Source organism: Octodon degus, unplaced genomic scaffold (genome assembly GCF_000260255.1).
Source record: "Octodon degus isolate 3935 unplaced genomic scaffold, OctDeg1.0 scaffold00030, whole genome shotgun sequence".
Taxonomy (NCBI): Eukaryota; Metazoa; Chordata; class Mammalia; order Rodentia; family Octodontidae; genus Octodon; species Octodon degus.
In genome coordinates, this window is record NW_004524606.1 from 11,336,176 (window position 1) to 11,349,482 (window position 13,307).

Consider the following 13,307-nt stretch of genomic DNA (forward strand, 5'->3'; position numbering starts at 1 on the left):
GTTTTGGTCGACCTTATTGGTTAAGATTAGTAAAAATACTAGGAGCTTCGCACAAGTTATAAGCCCCATACAGATAAAGTATAAGCACTCATCTTTAATATGGGCTGCATTTACATTCTTCTGACTAAGCAGTCGCATTCCCTACCTTTCCCAGTCCTAAAATCTTCTCAAACAGAATCATGACCTCACACTGGGCATTTATTTGCTTATTTGTTCTTTGTGATCCGGGATTATCTCCTTCCTCATTGGGATGTGATTTATGCAAGAAGACTGGGTTGACAAGACAGTATGTTGATAGGAGTCATTAAATAATCTGTGTCATTAACACTGTAGCTTGTTACCAACCTCATGGCTTTGCTCACATATACAGCCGTGGGCATCTCAATTAACCATTGTTCTTCCTTAGCCTGTTGTAAAAGTGTGACTGTGCTCTATGGCAGCTCCGTCTGGGAGAAAGAAGTTCTCTTTACTGACAATAGAGTTCTGCTCAGGTCTGCTTTGCAAACACAGCCCCTCTCTTGCCCAAGGTCTGTAGGCCGCCCCAGTGCCAAGTGGAACAGAATGCTTCTTTTGTAGCTCCCTGGTCCCATCTGCATCATGGGAAGACATGTTGATGTAACTGACTGTTTTCCTTGCTAGACTGAGTTAGCTGAGTCATGGGTCCCTCTCTTCTTTATGGTCCCCTTACAACCACCTAGCAAGATACTTCGCATATTGTGATTATCCACTGAACTTGTCTGAGTTGAGTTTCACTATTTGTTTTTCTTTACCAGAAAGGCTGATAGATTTGTGATGAGCAGCTAGTATTCCCATAGCAAGTTTGTTTCCCAGGTAAGTTTCTTGTTCAGCTGAAGGGGGTTCATGTAAAAGATTCATCTTATGCCACGTTTGCTTGTGCCAAACAGCATGTCAAAATGGATGAAGTGTCGTAGCATCAATGGGTCCAAGTGTTTCACTACTGTAGCTGCCTGACACTTGTAGTTGGGGATAATGTACACACCTATAATCCAAGTTTTCTGGAAGGCTGAGGTTGGAGGACTGCAAGTTCAAACTTAGCCTGGGCAGTTTAGTGGGACCCTGTCTCAAAATAAAAAATAGAAATGGGTTGGAGATGTATCTCAGCATGAAATCTTTGGAATACATTCTTAATACCAGAAAAATTAAAAGTTTCTAGGAATATTTTAGAAATTTATTTGAAAATAAAGTTAGGAAGGTCATGAAATCAGAATATGCATATAGATATGAGAAGACTGCTTAAAAATACAGATGGTCCCTAACTTATCACGGTTTAAATGATGATTTTTTGACTTTATGATAGTGTGAAAGTGATACATATTCAGTAGAATCTCAACCTTTGAATTTGGATATTTTTCCGGGACAGTAATATGTAACCTGATGCTGTCTTGCCATGTTGAGCAGCAGTAGAAAGCCACACTCACCAACCACTGACATGGTCACAAAGGGAAGTCATTGACACTCTATATGTCATGTATTGCTAAGCTATGGTATTTAGTAGGCTAACTATAGCATTTTAACAAGATATTTTTAATTTATGATCATCAGTTGAATAGCATCAGTATCGGTGTCTAGACCCTACTCTCAGAGTAGTCAGTGGGTTTCAAGTGAAGCTCAGGTGTCTGTTTATTTAATAACCCTGAGTTTCCAATGAAAGTGTCCTCAGAACACAGATTAAGAGACACTGATAATTCCTTCTAATTTATTAATAAAGAGAAAGCTGAATATGAGAGTGGCATTGAGATTTCTGAAGAAGTACTGAGAAGATGTATGACTCAAAGTTTTAATTCAATTTTGGCAAAACACACATTTTTCAGGTGAAGTCTAAATATGGACAGGACTATTCTACCTCTCTAGTGCTGTGAGGCACACCACCTAGTATTAGCTTAAAGTAACTCTGTGTGTGTGTGTGTGTGTGTGTGTGTGTGTGTAATTTGATAAGGGCAAATTGGTGGGACAGGTTGAGTCTGACTCACAGGCCATCAGCTGGGCCTATAAGGCTGGACCATTTATTTTCAAGACCTTTTCAATCACACTTGGGATCATGGTGCTAATAGCCTGGCCCCACCTCTCTCTTCCAAAGCTGTCCATGTAGCTCAGCTTCTTGGAGCACAAAGGTCTCAGAGCACTTGTCCTTTCTACATGAAGGGCAATTTTCCAGAGCTGGAAATAGATGCTGCCAGGCCAGTGAAGGGCTGCATGGTAATCGGTACAGTGTCACTTCTGCCATGTTAGGCTGGTCAAAGTAGTAGTGGGGTTCCCTAGATTTTGGAGGGTGTGTGTATAGAAACAGTCCCATTGCCATTTTTTTTAAAAATGCTAGGGATTAAACCCAGGGCTTTTATACTGAGCGGCATCTACAGCCCTTTCTATTTTATTTTATTTTGATTTTGAGAGAATGCTGCTAACCTCCCCAAGCTGGCCTTCAATTTGTAGTCCTTTTGCCCCATCCTCCCAAACAGATGGAGTTTTATTGTTCTATGAAATGTTGCAAAGTCTTATTTCTACAAAAGTATGTAGGATAGGGATGTTGCTGAAGACAGCTATGAGAAATGTGATAGAGCACATGTATCAGGCTAGGAAGTGGCCTCCCAGAACATGTCTTCTTAGGTGAGAGGGCCACGTTACATGTACATAGAAGAATAAATGCACTTACTGCTAATCGAAATGTGGATGGCGAACTATTACAGCATGTCCACATTTATAGTTTTGTTTCTTTGCTTAGTGTCTTGGCATTTTTGAGAAAAGTAAGTGTGTGTCCCCTGTGCATTTTTACATTTGCTTCCTTTGTCCCCTGCACATCCCCAGTGAATGAGTCTCCACAGAGCTGGGGGGCCTATAGATGGCTGAGCAGCCTTGGAATGTTCAAATGTACCTGTGGGCCAATTGTCAAACTATAAAATCCTCTGACTTTCCCTGGGCTTAAAAAAAATCACACAGTTTGTCTTCCCTCCTTTTTCCCAATAATGTTTAAAAATCCAATTCATTTACTTTATCAGAAGCGGTGCTTCGATTCACAGTCCTGGTTTTTCACTCTCTTGTAATTGGTGCTATCAGATAGGTGACACTAACTAGTGATTTTATTACATTGTAGCAGAAAAGAATTACATTTTCGTTACATTTTAAATATCTTACTCACATCCGGCTGTGCATGCATTTCACCCTGAACTCGTAAGTCGGTCTACAAATATCTCCTCTATATTTATAGTAATACTTTATGCAGAACAACAATTTCACACTTAGAGCTGTCCCTCTTGGTCTGTTTGCTTTAAATGTCATATGCTCATATTTATAAGTGTGGAATGAGCCTACTTAAATTGGATTTCTTGGGTCCAAGATACTTCTGATTTTCCTAATGACCAAATAATCAAAAAACAGAACAGATTAAGAAGAAAAAAGAAATCCTAGGCACACACAATTTCCAGGCAGTCAGGGTTTGTTTAAAGCTGCTTTGTTCGGCAGGAATGGTTAATAAAAGAAACATTTCCCCAAAGAATTGTTGTGGTCTTTAATTAAACTCCTTTCCCATAGGTTTGTAATATAGCGTTGCGCAATATTTGGTCAGTTTCTCTGCCTGGCTGTCTTAGTCGCATGTTGGACTTTATTGGATCCTGGGTCCTAGGGGAACATTAGGAGCAGAGAGAGGCAGGCCACATCAAATGAAAAGTTAATTGTGTTTAAGCTGTGCTGGAAACCAGCCTCCGGTGTGCCTTCACAGGGAGCCAAGCTAAATATGCAGGTGCCCGGTTGTCAGGCTGGCTCCATGGTGGCGAATTTACCTGGCTCTCAGAAAGCACAGCAGCCCAGGGCCTGGCAGCAGCACCGGAGAAGACCAGCCCAGGGCCTCACCTTTCAGCCACCTCGGGCTCCAGGACAGCAGATGGTGAAACAATTTACTCCGCCAGTGGGGCTGGGTGTTCGATTTTAACAAAGGAGCCCTGCACCTCCTTTCCCTTCTTTGAGCTTATTAGCCCTCCATGTGCCACCGAGTCTCTGCTTATGCTGCTTCCCTTCTATCCAGAACTGAAGGATCAGAACTGTGTGTGGAGGGGCTGTGAGGAGCTGCTGCAAATGCACGTAGCTAAGCACTGCTGGGAGTGTAAAAGGGAGATTCAGCTGGCTTCCTCCTGCCCTCAGGTTGAGGGTCACTGCGACAGAGCACACACGTGAGGTGGTGGCCAGTGTTCCTGGTGTGTCCCCAGAATCTCAGTTTTGGGCAGGAGACTTGGAGGACTCTGGGCCACTGTTCAACTTCTATTTCTCCACTGAAATGGTGCTGCCACACCCATGTATTTTATAATGATTTATTTAGTTCATACATTTTATTTACTAAATAAATTAGGTTAAAACATGGAAATTACTAATAGTGGATCCTCTTTCAACATATAAAATGGCAATTTTGTAAGGTTAATTATAATATACTTTTCATGAGGCATTGCAAATAAGGTAGTGCAAATACAGTGAAATATATCAGTAGTCACAACATGTATGTAGGTCAGGAAGGGACATTGATGGCAATTATTATAGCCATCCCACTAAAAATATTAATGATCTTCATTTTCTTTTGTGTCAAGAGACAGTACAGTGCAGTGATTGGTGCTTAGCAACTGTGGTACTCACTGATCAGGACTGCTGAACAGATTGCATGACAGAATACCTATCTTAGCTGGGTGTGGTGGTACATGCCTGTAATCCCAGCACTTTGGAAGCTGAGACAAGAGGATCATTGTGAGCTCAGAGCCAGCCTGGGCTACAAAGTGACTTCATAGCCACGAACTATGTAGTGAAATACTGTCTCAAAAAGACAACTCCCCCCCAAAAAAAACCCCACCAAAAATAAAACACTCCCCTCCCCCTCAAACCAACAATAACAACAACAAAATAAAACCTGTCTTACTTGATACATCTGGCAGTTGAAGTTCTAGGTGCTTTGGACTTACTTATCCTTCTCCGTGTATTTTGCCCTTTACGGTGTGCCACCAAGTCACTGCATATTAGTTTCCCCTCTCTCCAGAATGTTCTCCTATGCCCTTGTTTTCTTGGTTCCTCTTCACAGTGGATATCTCAGCTCATTTCTTGATACCTCAGCTCCATTGGTATCTCTAGCTAGATCACAAGCTGTCGAATCTTTGACTCTTGCATAGGCCCTTGTAACTTCTCTGTGTAGTACTGTACTGTACTGATGTGAGCTGTGACTCCTGGGACACTGACAGCTGGTTTGGTCTACCTGTCACCCATTTGACTGTAAGCTCTATACTGGTGGAAAGTAAGCATGTTTTGTTGGTTATTACCCTCTGAGGACCTAACTCATAGCTGGGTGAAACATTAAATAAGTGAGCCGTATACTTCTACCAGTTCTTGTATTTTACAGCTTTGGTGAGAGTTCCTGTATTTCTGATAAAACAATGAAATAGCAAATCATATACATAAGAAATATGTATATGGATTTGTATGAGAATAATTTAGCTTTACCAGCTTTGAAAAACTCACCTGGTCATTTTGTGCCAAGTAGTGGCTTAAAAGCATAGTGTAAAGTTTAGGGGCAAAGTATTCATCAGATGTTTGAGTTCAAGCTCAACTGCCTACTCTGTGATCTTGGAAAAAGATACTATTTTGGAAATTCAAGTTCTAGATTTATAAACTAGAGACTAAAAATAGTTCCAGAATACTAGCAGTTGATAATGTTCTTTCAAAATTCCACATATTGAATGCCTACTTAAGGGAGTTCATTAGCCATGCTCTGCTCCAGCATGGCTCGTGTCCACTGGAAGGGCATATTTGGCATAAAAAGGAAGGATTGCTGGAAAGATGGGAAAAAAGTAGCTGTTTACAAGCTGAGATGGGCCTGGAACAGATCCTTTCCTGCAGCCCGAGGAAGTTATCAACCTAGTGACATCTTGACTTTGGACTTCTGTCCTGGTGAGTAGTGAGGTATGTATTTCTCACCTGTTCTGTATACTTTCTCACGGCAGCCCTAGTAAACAATATAATGAGTTAGCCAGCTCAGTACACAATGATGCTATGTATTAAGCAATCTGAAAATGTTGGTGACTTAGAGCATAAAATATGTACTTTCTTGCTCCTGGGCCTGTGGGTGGGCTGTGGTTCTTCCAGACTCTGGGCTGACTGGGTAAGAGAGGATCACATTCTGGGACTGGAGAAGAAGATGGAAGAATGGGAGTGCAGGGCAAGTCATTAAAGGCCATTGGAAGTCTCTCATGGCATTTGTCTGCTGTCACTACATTGGCCAATGCAAGTCACCTGGCCATGCCTACTGCAAATAAGCAGAAATATACTCTATTCACTCTCTTGGGAATCCTTGAAAAAGCACACAGGGAAGAGAGAGAGTGACAATAATACAATCAACCACAATACCTACACATCTGAGCTGTTTTCAATAAAAAAGATTTGACATATAGAGCTCTTAGTGGGATGCCTAGTACCTAATTAGTGCTTGACAAATGTTAGTTGCTGTTGTTATTGTTATAGTTTTATTTTTGAACTGATTTTAATGTTCATCTCCTACTGCAAAACTACATGAATATTCCCCTCAAAGTAGAATTAGCTGAGTGAATTGCATTAATATGTTGTTAAATAAAAATCTCTGTAGACTATATTCTTGCAGCTGTGGTTAATTCTTTTAAGTTCCTTTAAATTGCATGTCTGCTTCATTGGATTGAAACAGAGATATGATTTTAAGCTTATGTTTCTTGTTAGGACATTGAGACCCAAATTAAATGTCTTTTTTTTCTTCTTTGAAAAAAAATCAAAGACTTTTAAAATGAATTGTTGTGAGAGGACACATAAATATGTTTTAATCGATAGCTGAATTCTCCAAAGCGCCATCAAGACAAAGTGTTAACTGTTCTGATTAAATTTGTGATTGGTTAAGCTAGAAATCCATACAGTTGCATGTCACACAATATTTAATAAATGGCATGTAGAGTATCTTAATTGTACCCATTTATCACGTCCCTCTGTTTCTAGGTGCATAAAGTTATCAAAATCTGGAAATTCAAACATTTTCATTTCTATTCATTTTGTTGGGCTTTGTTCTCTGCCTCTCTTGCTGAATTGATTCTGGCTTTGAGTTAAATATTTCTGACAAGCTTCATGAGTCATTTACATTTAAATATAACAGGAAATCTCTTTGCCAAGAAGGTTATTGGAATCAAACTTTATATCAGATCTTATTTTTCTTTTAAAAAGGCTTTATTACCTATTATTTGGTACATCAAAATCCGTTTGTGCTTTCTTATTTATAAATCTAAGTATTAAACATGGTATACAAGTTTTTATTTTCCATCTTGGGCTCTTAACATTTCTGATGCTCATGATTTACAACAGTTGCTATAATCTAAAAAATTAGAAAGGGACTTCTGAGGTGCTGATTGCCTTTGCTGCCCAATTTTGTTAAAGGGAGTTTGAAGCATAATGCTTGCCCTTGAACTTGTTGTTACAAGTTAAATGAGACCTACTTAGAAGATGGGGAATATATAATTATAGGAAAGGTGATAAAATCAAATAGGCTCCTAATCAGCAAATTGAGGTGTGATTTATACACATCCAAATGATGAGAAGACTTAATGGGACTTGATACATGTTGAAGATGATCAAGAGCAAATCTTTCTAGCTTGGAAAACAAACACTTTCAATCAAGGATCAGAAGACAAAAATTCCCAGGCATTTAAATGGACTTCATCTTCACACTACCTCATACCCTCAGGAATTCTGTAAGAAAGTATTAGACTCACAAGAAGGCTTCCCAGCTTGTAAACCCATGCCAGTGGCATCAGCTTAGTTAGACATTGTTATTCTAGATGTCTGTAGGAGGAAGAAGAAATTCATTGTGTGCTGCGATTTGTCATGACTCTCCTTTGGCTGGACTGGGACAAGGGCAAACTTGGTAAGGCCTTGTTTAATAGCTCATTTTATTGAAAGTTTACCCTGTACCTGACACTGGGTGTTTTCCATGTAGGAGTTCATTTTGTTCTTTCCAAATGGCTTTTGATGTAGATCACATTATTTCCTTTTGCAGAAGACCTCAGGAAGCAGAAGCCTCTGTCTATAGTTTCATCCCATTTCTGAGGCCTCAGAAGGCTGGGCAGCAGGCCAGTGATGGTGCTGGAGTCAATCCATGGAAGCCAGCCCTTAGGGCCCACATTCACAATTACTATTTTTAAAGAATCTCTCATTTATCTTTCTTTAATGCCTCATCCCACTTTCTTGAGGATAGGTATTCTACACATTACACTGTATTCTAGGCACTAGGAATTAAGCATGTGCATGACAGATAGGACAAGTGTCTTTAAAGAGTCAACAGTCTCCTGAAAGAAGCAGGTACCAAGCATGCAAACCAGTAAATAAATAATACAACTTCTGGTGATGTCAAATGCTCTGAAGGTAAAGCCAAGTTGGGGTGAAAGATGTAGGAGAAGAACATTGGTGATTTTCAGCATAGAACACCAAGGTGTTCAAAAATCCATTGATTCACTTGCTGAGGACCCTTAAGTATGTGCACCAGCGTAGTAAAGTCTTTGGTCTGAAATGTCCATGAGGCTTTTTATGAGTCCTTTACTATACTGGACCAGAGATGCAAAAGGCAAAAGCCAGTGGGCAGCATTTCTGATTATCTCAGGACAATGCTTGGGGCTTACTTGCTTCACTCCTCTCCCACTCTGGAAGAAGCAGCCAAGGAAATATTTTGTCCTTAGCTGTTTCAGAACAGACCTAAGGGGGAAAACTGCCCTTCATAGAAAGATTGAACTTCAAATATTGAAAGGTACAAGATCAAAACAGTCTTTAGTCATCTTCTTATTACTTAGTCTCCTTATGTAACTGAGAGGATTAAAGCTAAGGACTATTGGCGTATTAGGAGCGGTGATAAGCTGGGAGGGAGACTGACAATAGGCATCAGCTAAGTGCCCACTCTCACCCTCCTCAGAACCCCCTGGGCTACAGTGCTGGGAAGGCCTCCGAGTTACAGTCGGGCTGGCTTGCCAGTATGCCACAGCTAATTAATGGTCTGTTTCTGTATTTGTAGAGAAGCACTGGAACCAAGTTAGGACAACCATGGGACACTGACTTCTGGCATGACTGGACAGGAGACCAACAAGGAAATAGAGCTGAGGGCTATGTTTTTGGTGCTGGGAACTGAACCCTTCCCTCTCACTTCTTCCTTTTATCTATCTATCTGTCTGTCTGTCTGTCTGTCTGTCTATCTATCTATCTATCTATCTATCTATCTATCTATCATCTATCATCTTCTTTCTTTCTTTCTTTCTCTTTCTTTCTTCTTTCTTTCTTTCTTTCTTTCTTTCTTTCTTTCTTTCTTCTTTCTTCTTTCTTCTTTCCTTCTTTCTCTCATTTTCTTTTCTTCCTTTACCTTCTTGTCTGTCTCTTTTCCCTGCCTCTTAGTTTTCTTTCCTCCTCCTTCTCCTCCTCTTCCCAGTAGTTCTACATAACAGAGTTCACAGTTACAAAGAGCAAAGTTCTAGAGCCACCCTCCCTGGCTCCCATTTCTGGCTCTGTCACATTCTGTTGTGTGACACTGCACAGGTGTGTATGCCCTCTGACCTTCAGCTTACTTATCTGCAGTATGAGCAAACACTGCCCTTCCTCAGGCCTCTCCCTTTCAGTCTTGGCATGACTCTGAGGACTTTCTCGGTGTGTGATACTTATGCCATCATTGATAAGCTTAGATTGTTTTAGGCATTTTGCAGACAACACATTATGTAATACTGTAGGACAGAACCAGATGTTAGTCTTTTTTGTTTGCTTGTTTCTGTTTGAGTCCTTTTTAAGGACACCAGGATAAAATATCAATTCAGAGTTCTTCTTGCTATCCTTGCTTCTCTATTTTAGTAGCTAAGAGCACAAATCTGAGGCTCAGAGCCTTCTGTTGGGACTCCATCTAGCCTGAAATTAATAATGTGATTTACATTGTTATGGCATTATAAAATTACCTTCCTTTCTGGAAAATGATACTGGATTTCCACTGAGGGAGAGTCACAGTCTCACATTTTTGTGTAAACATAAAAATTAAGTCTAGTGAAGGAAAAAAAAATAACCCTCCAGATACAACGTACAATATGACACTGTTATGACTTTGAAATTCCCAATTACTAGTGTTCGCTGTATGCAACAGAGTACAGGAGTCGGGGGTCAGACATGGAGCAAACTCTTAGGAACTGAATAAGACGGGCTCTCTTCATGCAAGCGGCACTGCTCTTCCTTCTGTCCTGCCACTAGCAGAGATGCTTCCTCTGCCTGCAGTTCTTCTTTTTTTAAAAGTGTATTTAGTACAGGGTCTACAGGGTCTCACTACAGAGATCTGCCTCAGGGTGATTCTCCTGTTTTCAGCCTCCCCTCCAGTGCTGGGATTACAGGAACATGCCACCACACCTGGTCTCTATCACCATCTCAGCATGCCCTGGGGGCAAGGCTGGCACGGCAGGCCCGGGGATCGAACCCCTGGCTGCTACACTCTGTGTAAACAGGTGCTTTAGTCTGCTGAGCTGTTTGGCTAGCCCTTGCCTGCAGTTCTTGCCCCGTTTCTGTTTCCTTGACCAAGGCTGTTTTCCTTGAGGTCTCTGCTCAACTGTCATATTTCTTTATTCCCTCCATAAGGCCACACTCTGCACCAGAGCTTCCAGAATGACGTCATTTTTTTTGAGTGCAACTGTCTGGCTAGTTTCAGGTTTAGTGGTTGGGATGTATGAGTGGTGTCTTCCTACCTTTTGGCCTTCAGGAGCCTGTGCACAGGGCCTTTGTCTGCTTTAGCTCAGCAGTTATCCCTAACACCTACCAGAAATTGTATAGGTTACTAAAAGTACACTAATATGGGCAGACAATTTGATATGTCTCTGTGGATATAAATTAACTTTTAATTATAACTTAGTCATCAGCATTTGAATTAATCAGACCTATCCTTCCCAGGCCTTCCATCAGATAGTGCTGCTTGAATCTGTACTATCTGATCTGTTAAATAAGATAAAGGGTCTTAGAAAGATTTTTTTATTGGTGTTCAAAATATCTAATTGGTTATGATCTGTCCTTGCAAAGTGGGGTTTAAAAATAAGGTTAATGTAGATGGGGCCTGAATCCCCAATCAAGGGTAAAGTTGGATGCTTAATTTTATGAAGTGGGAGGAGAGAATCTTTCTTTAGAACACAACGATAACTCACAATGGTAACTTCACGCAGAAGACAAGTGGAGGGCCGCAGCACTCAGAGAGCTGGGAAAGCTTCTGCGTCTCACTGGTGAGATTTCTCACAACCTCCAGCTATGTGTCTTTCTGCCCTGCTTGCCTTGGCACCCAAGGTCACGCTGCCTCCCTACCATTGCTATGGAATGAACTGCCCAGGCTCCCTGGGAGATAAGAAGATGAACCGCCCAGGGATCTGGTGGCGCCCAGTAGTTGTGGAACCCATCTCTGACAAAGATTGGCACCTGTTCTGTGGGGATACGGTGGAGATCCTAGAAGGCAAGAATGCTGGGAAGTAGGGCAAAGTGGTTCAAGTCATCTGGCAATGAAATTGGGCGGTCCTGAGGGGGATGAACACACATATCCACTACATTGGCAGGACCAAGGATTCTCTGGGAACCATGATTCCTAGTGAAGCCCCCTTGCTCCACAACCAGGTCAAACTTGTGGATCCTATGGACAGGAAACTCACTGAGATTGAGTGGAAGTTTACTGAGGCAAGGGAGTGAGTTCAAGTCTCTACAAGATCAGGAAGAATTATCCCCAAACCTGAATTTCCTAGAGCTGATGGTATCATCCCCAAAACATGGATTGATGGTCCCAAAGACACATCATGGAAGATGCCCTAGAAAGAACGTATGTGCCTCATCTAAAGACACTGGAGGAAGAGGTGATGGAGGCATTGGGGATCCAGGAAATGAGGAGACATAAGAAAGTCTACTGGTATTAAGCCCAAAGCAGCAGCTTCTTCCATGTCTTAGCTGTGAAGGTCGAGGTGCCAGTTCCTCAGATACTAATAAAATGCTGTGAGTCCTGAAAACAAAACAAAACAAAGAAAGCAATGATAACTTCATTTCAGGGTGAACCTTTTACACAGAGTAGTCTGTAAAATACCTGAGTAGTTTGGAGTCAGAGGCTTTACTCAGCTTAGGCCCCTGATGGACCTGCATGAGCCCATAGAGGACCATAGGTGGGGTAGAATTCAGTCTGAGAATTTGCTTAACCTGATGTATCATCTGGGTGGGAAGAGAAGGTAAAGGAGCCCTGTAACTCTCAGTGCCCCTTAAAGACAATTTCCCGGGTTCACCAAAAGAACTTCACACCTGCTAATGTCCAGCTTTCTATCATCTTAGGACCAGACACCAGTGGGTTGTTGCTGGTTGGAAAATACTGTGGTGGGTCAAATAATCCTGAAGTGGAGTCAGCAGGTTTTGATGACTGATTTATATGGATGTGAAGGAGGAGGTAAAGATGACTTAGGTGTGGGTGCTGGGAACAGGCATTGTTTGAAGTGTGGGTTGATTGACGGAGGCTTATTATTCTGTCTTATAAACTAGGCCAGTCCCTGGCTCTAATAGGAAGTTGACAATGTTGGTCTTTGATAACCCCTCACCTTTCTTTCTCTGAGCTCCATTGTCTCGTCTGCCTTCCACAGGACTCTGTCTTCAATAACTTCCTAACTGGTTGGTATATAATGACTGCAGGCTGTCTAGTCTTTGTTTTCCCAGGGAAGGCACCTGGAGTTGTCTCACAATATATTTACCCTAGATATACTGTGGTGATAATGCATGGAGATCCCACAGGGCTCCAACCATGTAAATAAACCTGTGGTTTTTAAAGAACTTTAAAATTGCAACTCATTTTAGATTTATGAAAAGTTACAGAAGTAGCACAGAAAATTCTTTTATATATCTTACTCTACATTTCCTAATGATATTTCCTTGCATAACCATGGTACAATGACCACAAATGAGAAATAACATTAGAACTGGTGCTATTCAGTTTAGCTCTTATTCAGAATTCACCAGTTGTTCCTCTGATGTCTTTTCCTGTTTCAGGATTCTGTACAGATTTCCACATTTCATTTAATTGATGTCCTCCAATGTGAAACAGTTCATCACTATTTCTTTGTCTTCTCTGACTTCACTTTTGAGGAGGACTGAGCAGTTATGGAGCAGAATGGTCCTAGTCTGAAGTTATGCATTTTTGACAAGAATTCCACCAAATATCTGTGTCCCCAGTGCATCAGATTTAAGGGCTTATGAAGTTTATGACGCCCTTACAACAGGGTGTTTGCCTTGCTAAC

The 13,307-nt window shown here is 41.2% G+C and overlaps 1 pseudogene; it reads left to right on the top strand.

Moving 5' to 3' along the window:
• Positions 1–11,301: 11,301 nt before the first annotated feature.
• On the top strand, positions 11,302–11,951 carry LOC101585156 (annotated as a pseudogene).
• The last annotated feature ends 1,356 nt before the right edge of the window (positions 11,952–13,307 follow it).